The following is a 6213-nucleotide window of genomic DNA, read 5'->3' as shown; positions in this document are numbered from 1 at the left end:
TGAGCCGTTACACGGAAGCCCTCTATACTACGCGTAGCATGCTAGCAGGTTCCATATATATATATATATATATATATATATATATATATATAGGGTCCGTCTAAATTGCTGCTGGCAGCATTTCAGCAGAGGTGCTGCCGGGGCTATATTTAGCCGTGTGATGTCGAAACAACAAATCCAATCCGTTTGATGTTTAATCTATATTATAATCTACTTGGAGACCAAATTTTACGTTTTTTGGAATTTTTTTACTATATATTAAGCTGGTTTGAAAACCGCTAATTTTAGTAAATTTCTGCAACATTGAAATCAGCGGTTTTCAAACCAGCTTAATATATAGTAAAAAAAATTCCAAAAAATGTAAAATTTGGTCTCCAAGTAGATTATAATATAGATTAAACATCTAATGGTTTGGATTTGTTGTTTGGACATCACATGACTAAATATAGCCCCGGCAGCACTTGGGCAGAACTGCTGCCAGCAGCAATTTAGCCAGACTCTCTCTCTCTCTCTCTATATATATATATATAGAGGAGGGATCAAGTTACAACATTTTTTGAGTTACAACAAGCACTATTTACATTTTCAAAGTCCAAATCGTCGATCCAAACCGTTAGATGTGATCTCTACAATAAAATCTACTTGGAGACCAAATTTTACATTTTTTGAAATTTTTTTACTATTTATTAAGATGGGTACAAAATTCAATGGTATGAATTTGACTAGTTTTTGTACCCACCTTAATAAATAGTAAAAAATTCCAAAAAATGTAAAATTTGGTCTCCAAGCACATTTTATTGTAGAGATCACATCTAACGGTTTGGATCGATGATTTGGACTTTGAAAATGTAAATAATGCTTGTTGTAACTCAAAAAATGTTGTAACTTGATCCCTCCTCATATATATATATATATATATAAAGAGAGAGAGAGAGAGAGAGAGAGATTGACTACTCTACTTACATAAGCATCTGAGGATATATGCTTATAACTCATTTTCGTTTTCAAAATCCAAAAAATTCGATCTGAACCGTTAGATGTGATCTCTATATAGAAATGTGCTTGGAGATCAAATTTTACATTTTTCTGATTTTTTTTACTATTTTTTTACTATATATATATATATATGAGAGAGAGAGAGAGAGAGAGAGATGGGCTACGGTGAATTGCGAAGCAAAATGACTATTTTATTTCACACTCATAGTTTGTAATTTGAAAATCCAAACGACCGATTCGAACCGCTCAACAGGATCTCCATATTGAAATGTGCTTGGAGACCAAATTTTACTTTTTTTTAATTTTTTTTACTATTTATTAAGTAATTTTGAAAATCGCTGATCCGATGGTCCAAATTTTTTATTGTTTTTATTGTTCACAACAAAATAACAGTTTTCAAAATTGCTTAATAAATAGTAAAAAAAATTTCAAAAAAATGTAAAATTTGGTCTCCAAGCACATTTCAATATGGAGATCACATCTAACGGTTCAGATTGGTCGTTTGGACTTTCAAAATGAAAATACGACATGAAGTAGAAACGTGTTTTACTTCGTAACTCACCGTAGCTCATATACACACACACACACACACACACACACACACACACACTAGTATCATTCCTGGGCGTTGCAACGGAATATATTATAAGAGAAAAAAATCTCATACAAAATAACATATTTTCATGAAAAATAGACTAATAAAAAATAATTATTCAACAATACAAAAATATGCCAATGTATTCTCATACAAATAAAAGATGCAAGAGATGCATGTAGATATCTGAAGATGAGAAACAAGAAAACAAAGAAAAAAAATCGCTAAAAGCCAGATAACTTGTTATCAAATATTAAAAATTCCACAAAATGTAAAATTTTGTAACCATCTTAATAAATAGTAAAAAAATTTCAAAAAATGTAAAATTTGGTCTCCAAGTACATTTTATTATAGAGATCACATCTAATGGTTTGGATCGATGATTTGGACTTTGAAAATGTAGAAAATGCTTGTTGTAACTTGATCCCTCCTCATATATATATATATATATATATATATATATATATATATATATAGATGGGCTATGGTGAGTTGCGAAGTAAAACGCGTTTCTACTTCACGCCGTATTTTTATTTTGAAAGTCCAAACGACCGATCCGAACCATTAGATGTTTAATCCATATTGAAATGTGCTTGGAGACCAAATTTTACTTTTTTTGGAATATTTTTACTATTTATTAAGCATTTTTTAAAATTGTTGTTTTGTTGTGAACAGTAAAAAAACAGTAAAATTTTCTGGACCATCAGATCAGCGACTTTCAAAATTGCTTAATAAATAGTAAAAAAATTCCAAAAAATGTAAAATTTGGTCTCCAAGTACATTTCAATATGGAGAACAAGATGAACGGTTCGGATCGACGTTTTGAACTTTAAAATCACAAAATATGAGTGTAAAGTAAAATAGTTGCTTTACTTCGCAACTCACCGTAGCCCATCTATATATATATATATATATATCAAATAATTATCTTTTAAAAATCCGAAAACAGGGGTCGGATCCCGAACTTGAATTAGAAGGGGTCTGATTTGGAGAATTTCTTAGTAGATCTTGAGGTTTACAATCAAATTGATAAAACTGCTAGTTTACTACCTTCACATTCTCCTCCTTCTGGTTCTAAGTCAGGTTCTACTACATCTGTTACTTCTGCTATATAGCTAGTCTATGTGTGTTATGTTTTGTTGCTAGACTAAGCATGTTATTTCTTATAGCTTTTGTTTAGTTGTTGTATTTTTTTTTTTTTTTGAGGAAAAAGCCCGTGGGCATTTGTTTAGTTGTTATAGCTGCTTTGTTTTGTGATATGAACTTCTTTTCTTACTATCTTTTGAAACTTTAATTAAGGCATTATTTGTATGAACAATTATTTTGGTTTCATAATCAAACATGTGGGCAACCACTTTTATAAAAAAAAAATTTCAAAAACATTTTAAAATAAAAATGATTTGCTTTAAAAAATCAGTGTCCCATTTGAATCTTTCTAAAATGTCAACTGGCACTTGATAACTGGTGAGACGGCAAGTGCATGCACATCCATGTCACACTGACACCGGTGAATAGTTCTACTCGACATGAACCTAACTCTTTTCTCTCCTTTGTCGAGTATATTTAATTCAACTATAAATCTATAATGCATCAATAAAGCATCATGCATGTGCAAACTACATAATTTTATATATATATACTTTCTACTTTATAAACCTTTTTCTAGTTGTATCTTATTGTGCAAAAATCCTAAAAATGGAGGAGGATTTGTGACTTGGTGCTTACAGCAAAGATGGTTGTATCTTATTCACGCACGGATACGGGGATCTCGATCGTGAATTCAGATCCAGGGCAATACCTGACTGAGTACAATTAGATTGAGTCGTCAGTCAATTTTAATGTGGTATGAATCTCAAAACAAACTCCCTGTATTGGATAGAATTAGATGAAAATTCACTGTCAACAACAACAATAATAATAAATGATACGAGAGCATTACAAAGAACAAATAACAGTATACGTTTGTCGGGACAGATAGAGTATCGTCAAATAATTAATCACAAATAATCTGAAATATTTAATCTTAACTGAAAATAATTAATCAATTAATTGAAAAAATTTGTAATAGTTTGATTGCTGCCAATGAATAATCATCGGCATAAACGGTTGTTTTCTACAACACTACTATAACTAGTAGTGCTAGCGATCATTGTTGGATTTGAATCACTATAAAAGGCCAACATGTTGCATCAGGTAGAGCACTTCACAAGGACCAATGAAATGTGACCAGGATGCGAGCCAATCAGTAGTACAAAAAAGAGAGGATAATTTTATATATACCACTCAGAAATTGTGAAATTACGTATTTACCATTTAAATTTTTGTAATTACATATTTACCATCTAAAAATCTAATAACTCACATATTTATCCAATATAACTTTAGTATATATCAAATATACTCAAAACTAAGATTAATTATGTTTAATTTTCTTAAAACTATAACTAACCAAGTATTAACTTAGCACCCTCCCTTTCTTTCCTTAAAACCGTTCTCTTTTATATCTAATATAAAAGATTAAAAATAGATATTCCAAACTGGACTTGTTTGGATGCAGCGAGAATAGCGAGAACAGCGAGAACAACGCTAATTAATAGCTGCATCAAAGTGGATTGAATATATAGCTGGACTTGTAATTACATCATTTTTTAAACAATACAATAATTTTTAAGAAAAAAGTTATAGTAATTAATTTAAAGCAAATTATATGTACATTAGATGATCTATAAATTTTTTTGACACTTGATGATCAAAGTCACAAAAACCAATAACAATTGAACTCTGGTCACAAGCTCAAGTTGCATTTTGCAACAACATATATATAAAATAGTGCCCCGCTTTTATTTTATTTTTTATTAATAAAATTTTATACCTTCACTTTGTTCAATTCGTACAGCAATATAACCAAGTTCCCAAAAATATTTGTATCATCTCCGAGCTATTTTTTTCCAAATTTTACGAATCATACAATATTTTCTTAAAATTATATACGTTTTCAATTTATTTATGTGATATCAATATTTTGACATATTATTTGCATTAGAAAACAACAAAAATTTGCGAATTATACCTATATTGTATCGAATTATTTTTGACTGGCAAACTTGTCACCATGACTACAAGTCTACAACCAGCATTTTGTGTTGAATAATTTTATTTGTGAAAGTAAGAAGAAAATATAAATAGTGTTAGGATGTACTATGATTAAACGGTTTTATTTGCTTGATCTATGAAAGAAAATTTACGTTCGATAATTGATATTTATACCAAAAGTCATCTATTTTATATCGTATTATATTTTTTTAGAATCGGAAAATTACTTGTTTTATCCAGGCTGATACTTTCTATCTTAAAAAAAAAATGAAATCTTTAGTGAGATGTTAACCTTTAAACTTCCTCTCTTTCTATGTTATTAACAAAGGAAGAATTCATTAAAACATCATTGATTTCTTCCATATTAAATTTTATTAACATCTCGTACGTAGAAGCTGTTTTCATTAACGTTCGTGAGATCTTAATGCAAAGATTAAATCAAATGGTTGGAACTTTGGAAGTGTGAGTGAAAAAAAAAAAAAAAATCCACTCGTGGGAGATCCCACCTGCTCCCCTTGAAATTATATTGGGCTGTTATGTAATCGATGGAATTTAATTGGGCCTATTATTTAAAAATTAAAGGGCTTTTTCGTTTGTCACGATATTGAGGGATATGAAATTTAATCCAGTAATTGATGAAATTCTGCGTATTCCTGGATGCACCAAAACAGCAGAGTTACTCCAGATCATACCAAGTGGGTTGATACAATTGGAGCCATCCAGTCTGACCACTGACCAATGACCAATGAGAAATTGGCCAAGCTTTACAAAAAGAGTTTAAAAAAATGAAAAATGAAAATCCTTTGTTGTTCTTATCTCATTATTTGACCGATTAGGACTAATTAATTCGTCTCGGGGTAAAAAATGCAACTAACTGACCACGTTGAAGAATGTTTTGGACTATCTTATCAACTTTTTGAAATTTGAAGGAATGAATGAATATGTTTGCTTCCTTCAAAAAAAAAAATAATAATATTTTTGCATTCCTGATTTATGATTTTTCCTTTTGACCAACTGAATTTTCCTGATATGGTTATTTGTTGTTGTTGTTGTTTTTTAAGATACGGATCAACTGTCACTTTCAGTTAGATTTCCAAGACGGGAAATAATATTACAGCAGTTGTGTGTCTCATGATTTCATCTAACAATAAAGTAAAATTCTTCATTATCTTGAATAATATAATTTGGAGCGGTGTCATATAAGTGAAATAAATAAAAGAAATTATTATTGAAGAGCTTAGTTATGTTTGCATCGAGTGTATATGCCATCGTTGCTTCAGACCAAAGTGGTCAAACTTTGAGACATGTTCGAAATGAATAAAATGATTTCCCCTGGTATAAAATAAGGGAAGTTTCATTATTTTTTCTGGAAATAAATCTGCTGTGATTCTAATTGGATATCACGAATTGATTAATCTGAAATGATTTCCCCTACTGGAACATGCATATCACGAATTGATTCATCTGAAATCCAGACCTGTGATTTCAAATCTAACCTTTCACTCTTGTACAAATTTTAACAACACTTA

The sequence above is a fragment of the Carex rostrata genome, chromosome 12, assembly GCF_964058835.1.
Source record: "Carex rostrata chromosome 12, lpCarRost1.2, whole genome shotgun sequence".
Lineage (NCBI taxonomy): Eukaryota > Viridiplantae > Streptophyta > Magnoliopsida > Poales > Cyperaceae > Carex > Carex rostrata.
The sequence above is the reverse complement of the archived record's forward strand: the minus strand, read 5'-3'. Positions refer to the sequence as shown.